Below are 22,120 nucleotides of genomic sequence, written 5' to 3'. Positions count from 1 at the left end.
AATTTAAGTTGCAGGGGACACATGGCCTAACCACACGCCCATGTACAAGGCCGTGTATCACACACGGTCTAGACACACGCCCGTGTGTCTGCCCATGTGGACAAAATAAAGTCATTCCTAGCTTCATTTCGCACCCAAAATCATACCAAATTCCTGCACCAAAATTACACCCAAACACCAAGCATTGAATTCAAGCAATTTATATCATCTGATATGATATATTGTCACATGCACTCATGCTTTTAATCTTACCTTTTATAAGAATACTAATTTTAACCTTTCTTAATCAATCAATAATAAACACTTATGTTATCTCCATAAAATAAACTTAAATACATATATATATACATGTACCAAAACATAATAACATCATCATCACTAACCATTCCAACGACTAGCTTACAATAATCATTTACATTTACATGCCAATATGACCAATATAACCTATACATGCCATTGTAACATAATTGCTTTACCATATTGTACCGACATGTGCCGATGGATAGTGTGAGTGATCTTGTGACATCACAAATTAGGGCCTAATCAGAATAGTGGTTTTAAGACCACAAGTCTGAGATAGAAATAATTATTATATGATTCTTATGAAGTCTATGATATGAATGCATACTCATATAAAAGTTTTGTGAAGAAATTCTATGCATAAAATGTCTAATTGAATTTTAGGGACCAAATTTAATAAAATGCAAAACGTGTGTAACATCCTGATTTTCGGGTTTTTTACGATTCTCAATAGTTTAGTAAAGTTTTTAAAAAATTTGGTATGTGGTTGTGAAATTCATAATTTGAGTATATAAATGGACTTATGGAAGGCCCATGTGTTGGCCAAAACCCGATATAATTTTTTAATTTAGGACTTAAGAGTTAGGGGTACTGGCTAGATGACCTTATGTAAAGTTGTGGGTAAAATGCATCACAAAAAGAGCTTCGGTAAAGTGGCAAGGGTGAGGCCACTAATCTCCTAAAAAGGTGGCGTGTGGAGCATAGAGGAAGACTTGGGTTCGATTCTCTGTGTTGGCAAATAAGGTTATTTATTTTTATGTGTAGGAAGGGTAGGCGTTGGAACCCAGGTGGATTCTGTTGGAGGAGTTTGAATTAATCAAGTGCATAGATTAAGGAGTGATAAGGGGAGAGATTTTAGGGATGATGGTGAGATAGGGGGGAGCGTATCAAGGAGAGATTTTAGGAGATTTGAAATGGGAGAAGTGATGGCCGGTCAAGGGGAAGGTTTAGTGCAAATTCAACTATTGGGGTTTTAGGGTGGCATTTTTCTCTTTTTTTTTCTCTTTCTTTTCACTTGTGCCGATTGTTCTTAAGCAAATCCCTCTCATTTCTCTTTTATTATTTCTTCCACAAACTCTTTTCCTCTCATTCTTCCCCTCTTTCATTCATAGTAAAAGCCAAACCTATCATTCTTTTCATTACTAACCGAATAGCAACAAGCCAAATCTCGAAGGAGTTAAGGGAAGTCGATTTATCTATAAAGGTATACACTTGTTCTTTTTTTTTTAGCTGATTATTGTTATTTCAGAAGCCTTTCAACTCTTTTGTCAACACCCTTTTTGGTCCATAACCACTTTTTCAGTGACCCAAAAGCCGAAAGCACAACACCCTTGGGTAACTTGGTGGCCGATTCTTAGGATCCTTGTGGTGCAATTTCTGCTAGTGTTTTGGAGCTAGGACTGAGTTGAATCAGAGTTAACACGGGATTGGAATTGTTTGGGTAGGTGAACCTTGGTAAGTGCTCGTGGCCTTAATCAATTCGGTATTATGGAGGTTAAAAAAAGTCGAAACCCCTATAGGTTAGGGAGGTGGCCGAATGTGGGTATAGGCCTTATTGGGTTCTTCTTTTAATCTTTTTATGGTTTGTATAGTGGAGGAGCTGCAAGACATAGTGTCGACTTGGATTAGATAGGATCATCGGAGTGACTAGATCTAGTCATCAACTTCGGCAAAGGTATGGATTCTATGGCCATTATGGAGGGTGGCCGAATGTGTAAGTATTGTTAATAGATGGTTCTCGTTTGGTTTAATTGTTGTGAGCTGATCTATAAGCGGTTGACTATAGGAGGAAACGTGTAGGAGATTTCGTCAAGGAATATCACAAAACAAGTGTGTAACGAACCCTTTTTCATAGCATAAAACGATAAATGCCGAAAAGCCAAAATGCCGAAATTCTGGCATTTCGAGGATGTGTGAGCAAGCGAACGCTCATTGGTTAGTTAGATTCGCTGGGTTGATGATCGGGAACGTTGGAAAAGGTAAGGGCATGTTTTTTGGCATTCACAGTAAGTTGGGCCTCGATGGGTCAAAATCGGGCCTAATGGGCTTCCGGGCCCATTTGAGCAAATTAGGTAGAAAATGAAAACCTGTTAAAGTACACGAAAAGACTGGTAACACCATTATGGAAAATAGGCTAAATGGGCCTAGATGACTAAATCGGCTATGTAGGGCCTATTAGGGGTTTTTTGGCCCAATAACTCGGTATCGCGAAAAATGGGCCAGAATCGCTGTTTAAAACATATGAATGGTTAGTAACTAATAATGAACACGGAAAACCTTAATATTTGGTAAAATTATAAAATTACCTTTATAATATGAAAATGACTGTTTTGTCCCTAGGTAAAAATGATCATTATACCCCTAGGGTTTAATTATAAATTTGATACATGATTGATATGATATGCACATGGTCGGTATGATATGCACATGATACGTATGAAATGCACATGATGAATTCATAAATGCATTGGGTTGGGTTTTTATATGGATGGAGGAAGTGCAAAAGGGCTTATGCGAAATGCACATGATGAATTCATAAATGCATTGGGTTGGGTTTTTATATGGATGGAGGAAGTGCAAAAGGGCTTATGCCCTAGTTTATTGAAAAGGGCTTATGCCCTAGTTTACCGAAAAGGGCTTATGCCCCAGTTTATTGAAAAGGGCTTTGCCCCAGTTATTAAAGAGGCTAGGCCTCCAGATATATGATAAAGCAGCTATGCTGCCACTGGTGTGTTGGTTGGGTGGGTTGAGTTATTCCCCACATGGTGTGTTGGTTGGTACGGGTGGAGAGTAGCGGATGGTAGGTTGAGTAGTCTCCCCAGATGGGCTTGCATACATTCATTGATAATACATGTGATATTGAAATGAGCCTATGGGCCATACCGTTTACAGTAAAGGCTTCGGCCCAGTAATATGAAATATGAAAAGGCTTCGGCCCAATATACGCTGAGATTGAAGTTGGGCTTAGGCCCAGCAGGCTGATATTGCTTTGGGCTCTGAAAGGGGCTTGTTACACATTGAGTTTCCAACCTCACCCCCTTTCCTTAACCTTGCAGGTGGGCCTTGACTTGGGGACTTAGAGCTGGAGGGGATTCAGAGTGGCCACGGTGATCGCCTTTGGGCTTTTGAATAAGTGTTTGGTTTTCATAAAGTTTGCTTTATTTATTATTTATTTTTGGGTTGTAATAAGGCCATTTTGACTTGACTTTCTTTCTTTTCTGGGATTATTTTTTTTAATAACTTTAATCTGTTTGTTAATAAATAGGTTAGACTTAGGACGTGTTTTCAAAATGATAATTGTTTTCAAAATAACACCACGCCATGATTATCCGATTTATCAAAGATTTCAACTTAAATAAATTACAACTCGATTTAACCAAGTGTGGCAATGGTTGTGGGCATGTCTAGGATTGGATCCATTAGAAGAGCTTGGTACTTAAGCGACTTTCATGGCTCACCTCCTCTCATTTGATTCCTACACGGTGCCCGACTACCATTCACTTTGTTAGCTTAATGTAAGTCGGTTTTAAACACTAAAACGAAACATGGATTTTTAACTTCAATGTGGCACAGCAGATTCGGCCATAATGTCTGGGCCGGGTTTGGGGTGTTATATTTAGTGGTATCAGAGCCAGGTTGCAATAACTCGGCTGTGGATCGGGTCCGAAAAACTTTTCAAAAAAAATTTACCAAGAAGGGTATTTTTGGAAATAGTTTTGAAAAGATCTTCTCAAAAATATTTTATAAAGTTATACATGATAAAATGGTTTATGTTTTTCTGGGGTTTTTTTTCAAAGAATTTCAAAACAAAGATATTTTTTGCAAATCTATTTCTTGTGATTAAATACATGGTTTGTGGTTTTTTGGTTTGGAGAAAGAAGTGGCGCACTGAATCCTCGGCACCAAGTCTGTAGGTATACTCTCTTTACGTTATGTGATATTGATATAATGCTATAAATAGAACTGAGACCCTACTATGATACTTTAGATAGGATAGAACAAAAAACAGTAGGAATGAAAACTGTAGCTAGGCTACGATGATGCGAAAACAATTCTTGAACTACTATATTTCCATAAGACATTTCGTAATAAACAATTGAACATTATACTAATATCATAAAATTCGTAATCAGATAAGTCGATATGAGTACAAGAGGAACTCGTGGACGAGGCCGCGGACATGGTCGCGGAAGGGTACAAGCTGAATCTTCATCCTCAAGGCATAGGCCAGCTGAGGAGGCATCCGTGCCACAAGCAACTGAGATTGGGTCTTATGATCGGGCTGCGAGGGATGATGCTTTGTCCCAAGCCATGTTAAGGGTTTTAGAAAGAGTTGCTGGAGCTAACACTGGGGTAGTGAATAGGGGATCCATCTCCGAGCGACTTCGGGCTAACGGAGTAGAAGTTTTTAGGGGCGTATCTGGAGTAGCCCCAAATGTGGCGGAGTATTGGCTAGAGGCAACAGAGCGGATTATGGACGATTTAGATTGCTCTGTGGAGCAAAAGTCAAGGAGGTCGTGGTCATTTTCTACGTGACGAGGCATACCGATGGTGGATCACCGTAAGGGAGAGTACCCCAATTGAGCGAGTAACCTGGGAATTGTTTAAAACTGCTTTTAAGGGGAGGTATGTTGGAGCTAGTTATGTGGATGCTCGTCGGAAGGAATTTTTGAATTTGACTCAGGGTAATAAGACTGTCGCGGAGTATGAGGCAGAGTTTTTGAGGCTGAGTCGATATGGCAGAGGGATAGTTGCAACTGAGTATGAGCGTAGTGTTCGATTTGAGGATGGCCTCCGCGATGAGCTTAGGATATTGATAGCTCCACAGAGGGTGCGTGATTTTGCTGCATTGGTAGAGAAGGCTAAGATAGCCGAGGAGGTAAAACGGACTGAGCAGCAGAAACGTGAGAAGATCGACCCAGATTTAAGAGGGATTTTAGACCCTCAGGTGCTACCAATCGAAACGTTAAAAGAGCATGGATGGAGGAACCGGTTCAAGCAGTTCCAGTAAATACTTTTAGACTACAGGCTTGCAGGGACTGTGGTAAGGTGTATATGGGGGAGTGCTGGAAAAGAATTGGAGCATGTTTTCGATGTGGTTCCAAGGAGTATAAGTTCAAAGAATGTCCTCGGAGAATAGCTCAGGAACTAGCTACGGAGCAAAGGGATGTTCAACCACAGTGAGGAGGACCACCACCACAGAGAGGTCATGGGCAAGGTAGAGGTGGCAATGGTAATGGACGAGGACGTGGGGCACCTGGCAGGGGTGCTGGACATGCTGAAGCTTGACAGCCGGTATTGGTTTATGCTGTATGACGTCGTGAAGAGGGTGACACTCCTGATGTTATAACCGGTACATTCGTCATTCATAGCACGCTTTACATTGCTTTGATTGATATGGGTTCCACACACTCGTATGTTGCTTGTGATGTATCTGGGGAATTGGGTGTGCTTCCTGAGGAGACTGTGAGTGGGGTATCGGTGATTAGCCCTTTAGGACACTCGGTTACGGTAGATAAACTCTTTAGGGTGGTACCTTTAGAGACACAAGATAAGATATTTGTAGGAGATTTGATGGAGCTGCCATTTGGGGATTTTGATCTTATCTTGGGAATGGACTGGCTAACTAAGCATAAGGCGATGTTGGATTGTGCTGCAAAGAGAATGGTACTAAGAACTAACGATGATGAGGAGATAATGGTCATAGGGGAATAAAGGAATTATTTTTCCAATGTTGTTTCGGCTTTAAGGGCCGAGAAGTTGATTCGAAAAAGTTGTGAGGCATACTTGGCCTTTGTAAGTCAAACTAAACTTAAGGAGATAACAGTAGAGTCGGTTAGGACCATTAAAGAATTTCAAGATGTATTCCCAGTGGAACTTCCTGGATTACCCTCGAGCAGAGAAGTCGAGTTCGGAATCGACTTGTTACGTGGAACAGCTCCTCTGTCCATTGCGCCTTATAGGATGGCACCTAAGGAGTTGGTAGAATTGAAAGCTCAGATACAGGAACTGTTGGATAAAGGGTTTATAAGACCAAGTTTATCCCCGTGGGGCGCACCAGTGTTGTTCGTAAAGAAGTAAGATGGGACTATGTGAATGTGTATTGACTATTGGCAGTTGAATAAACTGACCATCAAGAACAAGTATCCGTTACCAAGAATCGACGATCTATTTGATCAACTAAGAGGAGCCTTGGTATTTTCTAAGATCGACCTTCGGTCAGGATATCATCAGTTGAGAGTCAAAGAAGTGGATATTTATAAGACGGCATTCAGGACTCGATATGTTCATTACGTGTTTCTGGTAATGCCTTTTGGTTTGACTAATGCACTGGCAGCATTCATGGATTTAATGAATCGGGTGTTCCGGCCATACTTGGATTGATTCGTAGTCATTTTTATTGACGATATCTTGGTTTATTCTGAAATAGAAGAGAAGCATGATGAGCATCTTCGTGTTGTGCTGCAAGTACTAAGGGAAAAGCAACTTTATGCGAAGTTTAGTAAGTGCGAGTTTTGGCTAAAAGAAGTCACTTTCTTGGGGCATGTTGTGTCTGCTGAGGGGATCAAGGTGGACCCTCGAAAGATTGAGGCAATTCTGGAATGGAAGCCACCGAGGTCAGTAACAGAGATCCGAAGTTTTCTGGGGTTGGCAGGTTATTATCGGAGATTCGTGGAAGGATTTTCTATGTTTCCAGCACCGTTAACGAAACTTATAAGGAAGGGAGGACCTTTTGTTTGGACGAATAAGCAGCAAGAGGCTTTTGAGAAGCTGAAAAAGGTTTTGACGGAAGCGCCAGTGTTGATTCAGCCAGAGTCTGGTAAGGATTTCACTGTTTACAGCGACGCATCACATGTAGGTTTGGGTTGCGTGTTGATGCAAAAGGGTAAGGTGGTCGCTTATGTAACACCCCTAACTCGTGACCGACACCGGTGTCGGACACGAGGGGTTAACGAGACAAATCCTCTTAAAGTACCGACCAATTTGGCATTTCTGGACAGGCTGGAAAACTGCGTCACCGTCGCCTTAAAAATCATATCTCGAGTTCCAAAACTCGGAAACTGGTTTCGTAAATTTTCCTGAATTTAGACTCATATATCCATCCATGGATTTATTTTTAGAATTTTGGTTGGGCCAATTGGTACAGTTTATTAGTTAAAGTCACCCATGTTACAGGGATCGACTGCTCTGACCTCCGCGCGTTACAACTTGAATATCTTTCTGTACAGGGCTTTAATACTGGTGCCGTTTGTTTCTAATGAAACTAGACTCAAAATGGAATCTGTACATATAAGGCATGACTCCTAATTCTTTCTGGATAATTTATGGTAAATTTTCAAAGTCACGACAGGGGACCCAGAAATCGTTCTGGCCCTGTCTCACGAGAACTTTAATATCTCCCAGTATACTGCTCATATGGTCGTTTCGTTTTGTCCATATAAAATAGATTCATCAAGGATCAGTTCCATAATTTACTCACTATTTAATTCTACTTATACTATTTTTAGTGATTTTTCAATCTCATCTCACTGCTGCTGTCCGCAACAGTTACTGCAGTAGACTATGCCAATTTCATGAATTTTTCCTTGGCCTTAATCATCCATCATACATGACACAAATTATGGTCACCTTAACAAAATTTGAGTTTCTAAGACTCGTGGCTATAGGTTCTAGCATCCCACTCGACGACCACGTGAGGCCATTTTCACATGGCTTAAAGTTTACAACCCACAATTCGACAAAATATAATAGCCTATACATGCCAAATGTTCTTCAACAACAAAAAAAGTAATACCACAAGATTTCAGCCGGTGTGATGACTTCAACGACGGTTCGAGCACACAACAAGACGAGTCCCAAAGACCTAAAATGGGTGACAAGAAAACACCGAGTGAGTTTACAACTCAGTAAGTCATAAGCATTTATCAATCCACTAATAAAGTCACTACAACATGTACAAAAACGAGGCTAGGTACTCATCCATATCGAATCTATACCATAATACCTCGGACCTTTCGGTCCAATCTCGCACCAAGTCATACATCCACATTTCATAATCTACACAACAAGATAATCAAGTATTTTTCACACATTAACTCATTTTCCAGCACAACCATACAATTTCAATCATCACATAGATTTAAGGCTTACCAATTCAACCCCAAGCATGGACGATTTTCTATTCATCATGAGCTCGAGGTACTTACCCGATCCGCTGTCCGTGATCAACTCGATAATATCGCACACTCAGTGCCAATAGTGATGCAAAAGCATATAATAAGTCCGCACACTTAGTGCTATATAATCAGCTCGCACACATAGTGCTATATAATCAAATTCGCACACTTAGTGCTGTACAAATTTTAAATCCGCACACTTAGTGCCAATCTTGTCACCGTGTCCATTTATACCCGCACACTTAGTGCCAAGACCAATACGTTATGCATTTTACTACCTTTATACATTCAACAATGGCATCATTCCATACACATACATTTCCACTTACACATCAATTCATTAAACACAATTGCATATATATATTATGATCATTTAAATCAATGCCAAATATATGCTTTATGACTTACCTTATATTGGATGAAACGATTTCCAATCGACTACTCGATTATCTTTCCTTTGCCTTTGCTTGATTCTCCACCTCTAGCTTCTTGGGCTAAATTTAACAAATAAATTGGTTTTATCATTTGAGCATCGGAAGAGGAATTCAAGATGCCTAGCCAATATATAAATATCTACTCATTAGGCATCAAAGTCGCATATGTACAAAATCATGAATCGAACTCAACACCTTAGTTAGTATTCCTCTTAGCAATTTTTTAAGCCAAGAATAGGCATCAATATGCTTGCCTCTAACCGAATGCATGCACACCAATTTCCCTCATGTGGCCGAATATGCATGCCCATGTTGAGGCCGATTATGCACTTAATACCACACAAAACAGCATGCATTTTACTAACTAACGATTACATATTGTAGCTCAATACACATCTCTCATGTACTACATAACCGAAAACATCATCCCAAGCAAATATATACCTTGAAATAGTATATATGTCATACCAATTCATCATGTGCAAACACATATTCAAAGCTCAAATCTTACCTACCATGCAACATGCATGAATCATACTTGTGGATATACCATGACCGAATACATCACAACACCATCATTTTGGTCATGATTAAGCAAAGAACTTAATGTCTCACTCAAAATACTAAAAAGAAAGTCCAAGAGCCATCAATCCCCATCACATACACCATTAACAAGCTTCATATTTAACATGCAATGGCATTAACACAAAATCCACCTTGGCCAAATACCATTTCCATGGCATAACAAGGATTTGAACCATGGCTAACATGCACATCAAGTTAGCAACCAAAACAAGTATGAATCTCATGACACAACCTCAAACATACCTTAATCTTGATGCAAGTATAGCCAAATCTCCTTCTAGTTCTCTTCTAAACCAAGCATGAAGCAAAAATCCTCCCTTTTTCCTTAGTATTTTCGGCCAAAGAAGAGAAAAATGGATGAACAAAATTTTTCTTTTCTCTTCCACAATGCACGGCAAGGGGGGGTTTCACTCACACACACACATTTTTTTTTTCTTTCTTTATTACCCATACTCATTTGTTTATTGTTTCTCCCTAGTGCACCAACAAAACATGTTTCATGACATGTTTAGCCCATGATTCCTTGTCATGGCGGCCACTTCATGTTAGGGGAAATTTGACATGCAAATCCTTATTTTTGCATGCATTATAAACTAGTCATCCCACATTTCCCCATCATACTTTCAATGTTTACTACTAGGCCCTTTCTAGTGAAATTCACATTTATAACTCTAAATCAAACATCAAAAATGTCACACATGAATTAACATATTATAGGCATCAAAATAAATTATAAATTATTTTTATGCCTCGCTTTTGTGGTCCCGAAACCACATCCCGACTAGGGTCAATTTTGGGATGTCACAACTCTCCCCACTTAAGAAATTTTCGTCCCGAAAAATCTTACCCAGAAATAGGCTCGGTATCGCTCTTTCATAGAGTCCTCAAGTTCCCAAGTGGCTTCTTCAATTCCGTGTTTATGCCACAACACCTTCACTAACGGGATTTTCTTATTGCGTAACTCTTTTACTTCACGCATCATAATGCGAACCGGTTCCTCTTCATAGCTCAAATTAGGTGAATCTCAATCTCGGATGGAGCAATTACGTGCGATGGATCGACCTATATCGTCAAGCATCGAGACATGAAAACGCTAGAATCCTTTCGAGCTCGGGGGCAAAATTAATCGATATGCGATCGCCCAACTCGTTCGGATACTTCATATGGCCCGATAAACCTCGGACTCAATTTGCCCTTACGACCAAATCTAAGCACCTTCTTCCAAGGTGAAACTTTGAGAAAGACCTTGTCTCCAACCCGATATTCAATATCTTTTCTTTTCAAATCCGCATACGACTTTTGGCGATCCGGCGACTTTCAAACTTTCACGAATTACTCGAACTTTTGCTCGGCATCCTTAACCAAATCAACCTCAAGAATTTACCTTCACTAAGTTCACCCGAATAATGGGGTACGGCATTTACGATCGTATAAAGCCTCGTAAGGCGCCATCTTAATGCTTGATTGAAAGCTATTGTTGTAGGCGAATTCAATCAAAGGTAAATACCGCTCCCATGAACCACTAAACTCAAGGATGCAACATCTCAACATATCCTCGAGTATTTGAATTATCCGTTCGGATTGACCATCGGTTTGGGGATGAAAAGCGGTGCTAAAATGCAGCTTGGTACCCAAAGCATCTTGCAATTTCTTCCAAAATCGCGACGTGAATCTTGGGTCTCTATCCGACACGATAGAAATAGGCACCCGTGTAATCTCACAACTGAGAAACGTACAATTCCGCTAATTTGTCCATTGAAAAATCCGTGACGTCACGGGATAAAGTGAGCCGACTTAGTTAGTCTATCGACAACGACCCAAATCGCATCCTTCTTACTCACCGACAATGGCGGTCCGGATACAAAGTCCATTGTGACTCGATCCCATTTCCATTCGGGTATCATGATCGGTCAAGTAATCCCGATGGCACTTGATGTTCCGCTTTCACTTGTTGACATATCGACACCTTGAAACAAATTCGAAATGTCTCGTTTCATACCGGCCACCAAAATTGGCGTTTGTGTCATTGTACATTTTAGTACTACCCGGTGGATTGACATTCGACTACAATGGGCTTCATTTAGAATCATCGAAATAAGTTCAATTCTTTGGAACACACAGACGACTTCTAAACCTTAAACAATCGTCATCATCAATTTGAAACTCGATTCCTTGCTCGTAACACACTCACCCGCTTTGCAAGCAACTCCTCATCAACTTTCGAGCTTCCCGAATTTGATGAGCCAACAATGGTTTGGCCTTCAATTCGCTACTAACACATTGTCGGGTAGAATAGACAAGTGTACATTCATCGTCAGAAAGCAAACAAAGTGATTTCGACTTAAGGCATCCGCAACCACATTGGCCTTTCCCGGTGATAATCAATAACGAGTTCATAATCTTTTAACAACTCGAGCCATCGTCTTTGTCGCAGATTTAAGTCTCTTTGAGTCATCAAATATTTGAGACTTTTGTGATCCGAATACACATGGCACTTCTCACCAAATAAGTAATGTCGCCATATCTTTAAGGCGAATACGATGGCGACCAATTCGAGATCATGGGTCGGATAATTTTTCTCATGTGGCTTTAATTGTCTCGACGATAGGCCACAACTCGCCTTCTTGCATCAATACGCAACCCAACCCAAGTAGGGATGCGTCACTATAAATGACAAACTCTTTGCCCGATTCGGGTTGCACTAGAATTGGGGCTTCATCAAATAAGCTTTCAGTTGATCGAAACTTTTCGACATTTCTCCGTCCATTCAACTTAACATCCTTTTGGAGTAAGCCGTCATTGGCGTGGCTATCGTCGAGAAACCTTTACAAATCGTCGGTAATAACCGCAAGCCCCAAAAAGCTCCTAACTTCGGTAACATTCCTTGGTGGTCTCCAATCGACTATGGCTGAATTTTGTTCGGTCCACCGACACCGATCGCGACACCACGTGCCCCAAAAAGCTAACCTCTTTCAACCAAAATTCACATTTATGAACTTTATGTATAATCGCTTATCTCGTAAGATTTGCAACACTAGCCTCGGTGTTCAAGATGCTCGGTTTCATCTCTCGAATAGACCAAAATGTCATCGATAAATACAACTACTGAACCGATCCAAGTATGGCCTGAAAATTCTATTCATTAAATCCATAAACACCGTAGGGCATTAGTGAGCCCAAACGGCATCACCAAGAATTCGTAGTGACCATACCTCGCTCTAAAAGCGGTTTTGGTATGTCCGATTCTCGGACCCTCAACCGATAGTACCCGACCTCAAATCTATCTTTGAAAACACCGAGGCTCCTTTAATTGATCAAACAAATCGTCAATTCGTGGCAATGGATATTTATTCTTTATCGTCACTTTATTGAGTTGACGATAGTCGATGCACAACCTCATGGTTCCGTCCTTCTTCTTCACAAACAATACAAAGCGCCCATGGAGAAAAACTCGGTCGAGCGAAACCTCTATCCGTCAATTCTTGCAATTGAACCTTCAATTCCTTTAATTCCGTTAATGCCATACGATACGGGGCTATTGAAATCGGCGTAGTACCGGTACAACCGATGTCAATTCCACTTCTCGACCGGTGGCAATCCCAGTAACTCCTCGGAAAAACATCTGAATACTCACAAACCACCGGTACCGATTCGAGTTTCCTTTCCGTCTCTTTACTCCCAAACACATACGCAAGGTATGTTTCACACCCTTTTCACATATCTTCGACGGTCATAGAAGATATTATTGCGGCACTCCTTTAAATCAAGAGACTCGACTCGGACTACCTCATTATTTGCACTCCTCAAATTAATGGTTTTCCTTTTGCGATCCACCACCGCATCATGTACGGTCACCAATCCATACCAAGAATAACATCGAATTCATGAAATGGTAGAAGCATCGATCGGTAGGAAAGCAGATTCTCGAATTATTAGGGGCATCTCTTGCACACTTTATCAACAAGCACGTATTGACCCAAAGGGTTTGACACTCGAATTACGAACTCAAGAGACTCAACGGTAGAGTCTTCTTGGATGCTAAGGTTTCACATACATATGAGTGAGTAGAGCGGGGTCAATCAATGCAATCACAATAGTATCAAAGAGAGTAAAAGTACCGGTGATAACGTCGGGGAGGATGCCTCCTCTCGTCGCGCGGATGGCATATGCTCTAGCAGAGCACGGGTCTCGGATCGGACGGCCGTATTAGAGGCTCCTCTCGATTACCACCCCTACCTCCAGAGATTCTCGGGGCCTACCTCCACCGTCGTTCCACTAGGTCTTGCACCTTGCGTCTTATTCCTCTCATCTAGCTCCGTGCAATCTCTAATGAAGTGGTCCTTGAACCGCATCCATAACAGCCCTATTAATGACTTACCCCAACATTCACCTAGGTGTCGTCTTCCACATTGGGGGCATTCAGGTCTCTCTTGACGATTATTGCCCACACTAGCTACTGAAGTAGCTCGGGAGTCCGTCAATGGTCGGGCTCTAATGGAAATTCCCGCAGTCGTCCTCGACTTACTGGTGTCCTCCCTGAACCTCTTTACAGCCGAGAACGGAGCTTTACTCGTCGATCTTTTACGGTAATCTCTTGCTTCAAATTCAGCCTTCTTCTTCTCCCTCCCAAGTTCTTCCGCCTTGCAGGCTCGTTCGACTAGTGTCACGAACTCCTTTATCTCCAAAATTCCCACTAGTAACTTTAACTCTTCATTCAATCCTTCTTCAAATCTTTTGCACATCGCAACCTCATCAGCCACACACTCCCGAGCATACCGACTAAGTCTTACGAACTCATGTTCGTATTCAGATACGGTCATCCGGCCTTGCTTGAGTTCCAAGAATTCCTTACGCTTCTGATCGATGAACCGTTGACTAATGTATTTCTTTCAAATTGGATTGGAAGAAATCCCAAGTAACTCGTTCATTTGGGACTATGGAAATTAAAGTCCTCCACCAATAGTAAGTGAGTCTCATAACAAGGATATAGCACACTTAAGACATTCGTCGGTGTGCATGACAGATTCATCTAACACTCTAATGGTGTTATCGAGCGAACTTCGGCTTTTCGGCATCATCAAGAACTATGGCCTTGAACTCCTCCCCACGCTTCCTAACCAAGTCCACAGTGGTTTACTCAGCCTCACAGGATCGATGAATCGGAGGCATTGCGAGTCTTGGGGTGGAGTATTTAAATTCGGAATGGTTGGACAGCCGGGTTGGTTCGGGCATATTGCGCGACCCACTCATTCATCATAGTGAAGAAGGCTTGTTTCGCCTTCATTTTGATTATTCGCGGATGACCGAGGCTCAACAGCGGTGTCCCTTGCGCAGGAGCAGCCGCTACACTTTCAACGTCATCCGCCAAGGGTCTCTCTACCCGGGTTCCATCGCTAATCAAAACAAAAATTTCAACCGTCGAAGTCATCACATTATTAAGCACTATCAATTTGGCATGTATAGCTAGACTCACACGCTATGGTAGTCCTAGAACCGACTAAACCATAGCTCTGATACCAATAAAATTGTAACACCTAACTCGTGACCGACACGTGTCGGACACGAGGGGTTAACGAGACAAATCCTCTTAAAGTACCGACCAATTTGGCATTTCTGGACAGGCTGGAAAACTGCGTCACCGTCGCCTTAAAAATCATATCTCGAGTTCCAAAACTCGGAAACTGGTTTCGTAAATTTTCCTGAATTTAGACTCATATATCCATCCATGGATTTATTTTAGAATTTTGGTTGGGCCAATTGGTACAGTTTATTAGTTAAAGTCACCCATGTTACAGGGATCGACTGGTCTGACCTCCGCGCGTTACAACTTGAATATCTTTCTGTACAGGGCTTTAATACTGGTGCCGTTTGTTTCTAATGAAACTAGACTCAAAATGGAATCTGTACATATAAGGCATGACTCCTAATTCTTTCTGGATAATTTATGGTAAATTTTCAAAGTCACGACAGGGGACCCAGAAATCGTTCTGGCCCTGTCTCACGAGAACTTTAATATCTCCCAGTATACTGCTCATATGGTCGTTTCGTTTTGTCCATATAAAAATAGATTCATCAAGGATCAGTTCCATAATTTACTCACTATTTAATTCTACTTATACTATTTTTAGTGATTTTTCAATCTCATCTCACTGCTGCTGTCCGCAACAGTTACTGCAGTAGACTATGCCAATTTCATGAATTTTTCCTTGGCCTTAATCATCCATCATACATGACACAAATTATGGTCACCTTAACAAAATTTGAGTTTCTAAGACTCGTGGCTATAGGTTCTAGCATCCCACTCGACGACCACGTAGGCCATTTTCACATGGCTTAAAGTTTACAACCCACAATTCGACAAAATATAATAGCCTATACATGCCAAATGTTCTTCAACAACAAAAAAAAAGTAATACCACAAGATTTCAGCCGGTGTGATGACTTCAACGACGGTTCCGAGCACACAACAAGATCGAGTCCCAAAGACCTAAAATGGGTGACAAGAAAACACTGAGTGAGTTTACAACTCAGTAAGTCATAAGCATTTATCAATCCACTAATAAAGTCACTACAACATGTACAAAGAAACGAGGCTAGGTACTCATCCATATCGAATCTATACCATAATACCTCGGACCTTTCGGTCCAATCTCGCACCAAGTCATACATCCACATTTCATAATCTACACAACAAGATAATCAAGTATTTTTCACACATTAACTCATTTTCCAGCACAACCATACAATTTCAATCATCACATAGATTTAAGGCTTACCAATTCAACCCCAAGCATGGACGTATTTTCTATTCATCATGAGCTCGAGGTACTTACCCGATCCGCTGTCCGTGATCAACTCGATAATATCGCACACTCAGTGCCAATAGTGATGCAAAAGCATATAATAAGTCCGCACACTTAGTGCTATATAATCAGCTCGCACACATAGTGCTATATAATCAAATTCGCACACTTAGTGCTGTACAAATTTTAAATCCGCACACTTAGTGCCAATCTTGTCACCGTGTCCATTTATACCCGCACACTTAGTGCCAAGACCAATACGTTATGCATTTTACTACCTTTATACATTCAACAATGGCATCATTCCATACACATACATTTCCACTTACACATCAATTCATTAAACACAATTGCATATATATATTATGATCATTTAAATCAATGCCAAATATATGCTTTATGACTTACCTTATATTGGATGAAACGATTTCCAATCGACTACTCGATTATCTTTCCTTTGCCTTTGCTTGATTCTCCACCTCTAGCTTCTTGGGCTAAATTTAACAAATAAATTGGTTTTATCATTTGAGCATCGGAAGAGGAATTCAAGATGCCTAGCCAATATATAAATATCTACTCATTAGGCATCAAAGTCGCATATGTACAAAATCATGAATCGAACTCAACACCTTAGTTAGTATTCCTCTTAGCGAATTTTTTAAGCCAAGAATAGGCATCAATATGCTTGCCTCTAACCGAATGCATGCACACCAATTTCCCTCATGTGGCGAATATGCATGCCCATGTTGAGGCCGATTATGCACTTAATACCACACAAAACAGCATGCATTTTACTAACTAACGCATTACATATTGTAGCTCAATACACATCTCTCATGTACTACATAACCGAAAACATCATCCCAAGCAAATATATACCTTGAAATAGTATATATGTCATACCAATTCATCATGTGCAAACACATATTCAAAGCTCAAATCTTACCTACCATGCAACATGCATGAATCATACTTAATGGATATACCATGACCGAATACATCACAACACCATCATTTTGGTCATGATTAAGCAAAGAACTTAATGTCTCACTCAAAATACTAAAAAGAAAGTCCAAGAGCCATCAATCCCCATCACATACACCATTAACAAGCTTCATATTTAACATGCAATGGCATTAACACAAAATCCACCTTGGCCAAATACCATTTCCATGGCATAACAAGGATTTGAACCATGGCTAACATGCACATCAAGTTAGCAACCAAAACAAGTATGAATCTCATGACACAACCTCAAACATACCTTAATCTTGATGCAAGTATAGCCAAATCTCCTTCTAGTTCTCTTCTAAACCAAGCATGAAGCAAAAATCCTCCCTTTTTCCTTAGTATTTTCGGCCAAAGAAGAGAAAATGGATGAACAAAATTTTCTTTTCTCTTCCACAATGCACGGCAAGGGGGGTTTCACTCACACACACACATTTTTTTTCTTTCTTTATTACCCATACTCATTTGTTTATTGTTTCTCCCTAGTGCACCAACAAAACATGTTTCATGACATGTTTAGCCCATGATTCCTTGTCATGGCGGCCACTTCATGTTAGGGGAAATTTGACATGCAAATCCTTATTTTTGCATGCATTATAAACTAGTCATCCCACATTTCCCCATCATACTTTCAATGTTTACTACTAGGCCCTTTCTAGTGAAATTCACATTTATAACTCTAAATCGAAACATCAAAATGTCACACATGAATTAACACATATTATAGGCATCAAAATAAATTATAAATTATTTTTATGCCTCGGTTTTAATGGTCCCGAAACCACATCCCGACTAGGGTCAATTTTGGGATGTCACAACTTATGCTTCACGACAGCTTAAACCTCACGAGGTGAACTATCCTACACATGACTTGGAGTTGGCAATGGTGATTTTTGCGCTTAAGATATGGAGACATTACTTGTATGGGGAGAGATGCATTATCTATACGGATAACAAAAGTCTTAAGTACTTGCTGACTCAAAAGGAGCTGAATCTTAGACAACGAAGGTGGATAGAGTTGTTAAAGGACTATGACTGTTCGATCGAGTATCATCCAGGAAAGGCAAATGTCGTGGCTGATGCGTTAAGTCGAAGGACTGTGGTAGAGTTGAAGGCAATGTTTGCTCGTCTAAGTTTGTATGACGATGGAAGCTTATTGGCAGAGTTACAAGTGAGACCGACTTGGATAGAACAAATTAAGAAGCAACAATTGGAAGATGAGTCATTGGTTTCTCAGTTTCAGCAAGTGGAGAAGGAAAAGAATCCAGACTTTGGGATAAATAGCGATGGAGTTCTTTGTTTTTGAGAAGAATTTGCATGCCGAAGGACTCTAACTTGAGATTGATGATTTTGAAAGAGGCACATAATGGACCTTATGCGATGCATCCAGGAGTGAGTAAGTTGTATCGAGACTTACGGGAGCTATATTGGTGGCCTGGGCTTAAGCGAAAAGTGACAGAATTTGTGGGGAGATGTTTGACATGTCAACAACTGAAGGCCGAGCACCAACTGCCTTCAGGATTGTTACAGCTGGAAAAGATACCACTTTGGAAGTGGGAAAGGGTAACTATGGATTTTGTAAGTGGGTTGCCATTGACACCTTCTAAGAAGGATTCGATTTGGGTAATTGTAGATAGGCTCACGAAATCTGCCTATTTCATACCTGTCCGAACCGATTACTTGTGACAGCCCAAAATAGACCCTAGCCGGAATGTGGTTTCGGGACCACAAAACCGAGGCATAACAATAATTTAAAATTTATTTCGATGCCTATAATATGTGAGTATTCATGTATGACATTTCTTGATGATTGATTTAGTGTTATAAAGGTGAATTTCACTAGAAAGGACTTGTGTGAGAAAATTTAGAATTGAGATAGGCAAATGTGGAAGTGGCCTATTGATGCACACTAGGAAATGTTGTCCTTGCATGTCAAATTCCCCAAATTTGACTATAGTGGCCGGCCATGGTGATGAATATGGGCAAAGAAAACATGTTTCAAACATGTTTTGCTAGTGGTGCATGTTAGAAATAATAAAATAAGAGTATGAAAAAAAAGGAAAAAAAGTGTTCATCTTTCACCATTGCTCTTGGCGAATGTCCTAAGAAAAGAAAAGAAAAATTTTGCTCATCCATTTTCACTTCTTGGCCGAAAATACTAAGGAAAAAGGGGGAGGATTTTTGCTTCATGCTTGGTTTGGAAGAGATCTAGAAGGAGATTTGGCTAAGTTTGCATCAAGATTAAGGTATGTATGAGGTTGTGTTAAGGGTTTCATGCATGTCTTGGTTGCTAACTTGATGTGCATGTTAGCCATGGCTCAAATCTTTGTTATGCCATGGAAATGGTATTTGGCCAAAGTTGTTATGGTGTTAATGCCATTGCATGCTAAATATCAAGCTTGATAATGATTCATGTGATGGTAGATTGAGGGTTCTTAGATTTTCTTTTAGCATTTTTGAATGAGATACTAAGTTCTTTGTTTAACCATGACCAAATTGGAACGGTATGGTGTTGTGGTATTCGGCCATGTTGTATCCATAAATATGATTCATGCATGTTGCATAGTGAGTGAGATTTAAGCTTTGGATATGTGTGTATATTTGGATATAAGCCACTTGAGAATTCGGCCATTGCACCTACATGAATATATGTTTGCACATGATGAATTGGTATGACATGTATACTATTTTGAGGTGTCTATTTGCTTGTGATGTTGTTTCGGTTATGAAATAAATGAGAGATGTGTATAGAACTACAATATGTAATGCGTTAATTAGGAAAATGTATGCTGTTTTTTTGTGTAGTATAAAGTGTAAAATTTGCCTCCACATAGACATGCATATTCGGCCAAAGGAAGTAGATTGGTGTGCATGTATTAGGTTAGAGGCAACCATATTGAAGCCTTATCTTGGCTTAGATTGTTGACCAAATGGGTAATAAGTGAGGATGGTTGCGAATATACAAATATACATATGCATGTGTAATTGAACTATAAATGTATAGCAAGATGATTAAACTAGTTTATTTATCTATTAAGCCCGAGAAGTTAAAGAAGGAGAAACAAGCAAGGGCAAAGCCAAGGACATCGAGTAGCCGGGTTGAAACCGTTATACTCAACACAAAGTAAGTCCTAAGCACTTGTTGTGAGAACTCCTTGGATAGATATTTTTGAGTGATTCTCCTATTTATTATTATGATTATATGTACAAATTGAATTTAGTAAATTGCTTTACCATGATGAATTGACATAAGGCACAATGTGTGCAAAGACCATATGGCACTATGTGTGCGATTTACTATGGCACTATGTGTGCGATTCACTATGGCACTATGTGTGCGATTTACTATGGCATACTATGGCACTATGTGTGCGATTCACTATGGCACTATGTGTGCGATTTACTATGGCACTATGTGTGCGATTCACTATGGCACTATGTGTGCGATTTACTATGGCACTATGTGTGCGATTCACTATGGCACTATGTGTGCGATTTACTATGGCACTATGTGTGCGATTTACTATGGCACTATGTGTGCGATTTGCTATAGTCACATTCGGTTGTGGAAATAAATTGTGCATGAACGAGGTAAGTGATTGAGTTACTAACTAAATATTGAAATTGGGATTGTACGGTGTACGCATAAAATTATCTAGTGCATTGTTGTTCCAACTTGAGGAAACGGATTCAAATCGATTGGGCTGACTTGTCGTTTGATTTGGTTGAAGGATTGGGCATGAGATCGAACCAAAATTTTAGAAATTGCAGTATAGTTTGATATGGCTGGAAACATCTATTTTGTATTATTTGATTATTCACTTATGATTGTTATTGTTGATGGTAGAGTAGTGCTTACGACTTACTGAGTTATGTACTCATTGGGTGTGCTTATTTGTTGTTTATTTAGGTTCTTGATCCATTTTGCGTGCTCGGGACTGTCATCGAAGTCATCACACCGTCTAGCGACTTTTTGGTATCTTCTTCTTAGATGGTTTAAGAAAACATTTCGGCATGTATAGGCTATTATGTTTTGTTTGAACTCGGTATGTAAAATATTGCATAACCATGCGAAAATGGCTTATGAATGTTTTGAGCATAATGTTATAATTATTTGGTATGTATATGCTCATTAAGAGGCATGGAAGTGTTTGGCAATGACCAGCCATTAGAATGGGTCATCATGCTTATATTTTGGACCATATATGAAAAAGGGGTGGTTGAATCATAGAGACTATGTGTTAGAGAAAGTCTATCCTAGAATATGATGCTGGCAGCAACAGTGACGTGGATGTGAAAAATCACTAAAAATAGTAGGAATAGAATTAAATAGTGAATAAATTATGTAAATGAACCTTGATGAGTCTATTTTCATATAGAGGAAACGAAACGGTTATATGAGTTGTATGTTGAGAGATATTTGGGTTTTAGTGGAACGGGGCCAGAACGGTTTCTGGATTCCCTGCTTGGACTTTGAAAATTCATTATAAATTAACCAGAAATAATTAGGAGTCATACCATATATGTATGAATTCCTCTTTGAGTCTAGTTTCTATAGAAACAAACGGTACCAGTATTGAAGTCCTGCACAGGGAGTTATTTGAGTTGTAACGCATGAAGGTCAGTGTAGTCGGCCCCTGTAACACGGGTGACTTTAACTAATAAACTGTACCGATTGGCCCAACCAAAAATTCTAGAAAAAAATCTGTAGACGGAAATGTGAGTCTAGTTTCAGAAAAAAATTACGAAACTGATTTTCGAGTTCTAAAACTCAAGTTATGATTTTTGAAGCGACTAGTACACAGATTGGCAG

Source organism: Gossypium arboreum, chromosome 3 (genome assembly GCF_025698485.1).
Source record: "Gossypium arboreum isolate Shixiya-1 chromosome 3, ASM2569848v2, whole genome shotgun sequence".
In the NCBI taxonomy this organism is placed as follows: domain Eukaryota; kingdom Viridiplantae; phylum Streptophyta; class Magnoliopsida; order Malvales; family Malvaceae; genus Gossypium; species Gossypium arboreum.
The sequence above is the reverse complement of the archived record's forward strand: the minus strand, read 5'-3'. Positions refer to the sequence as shown.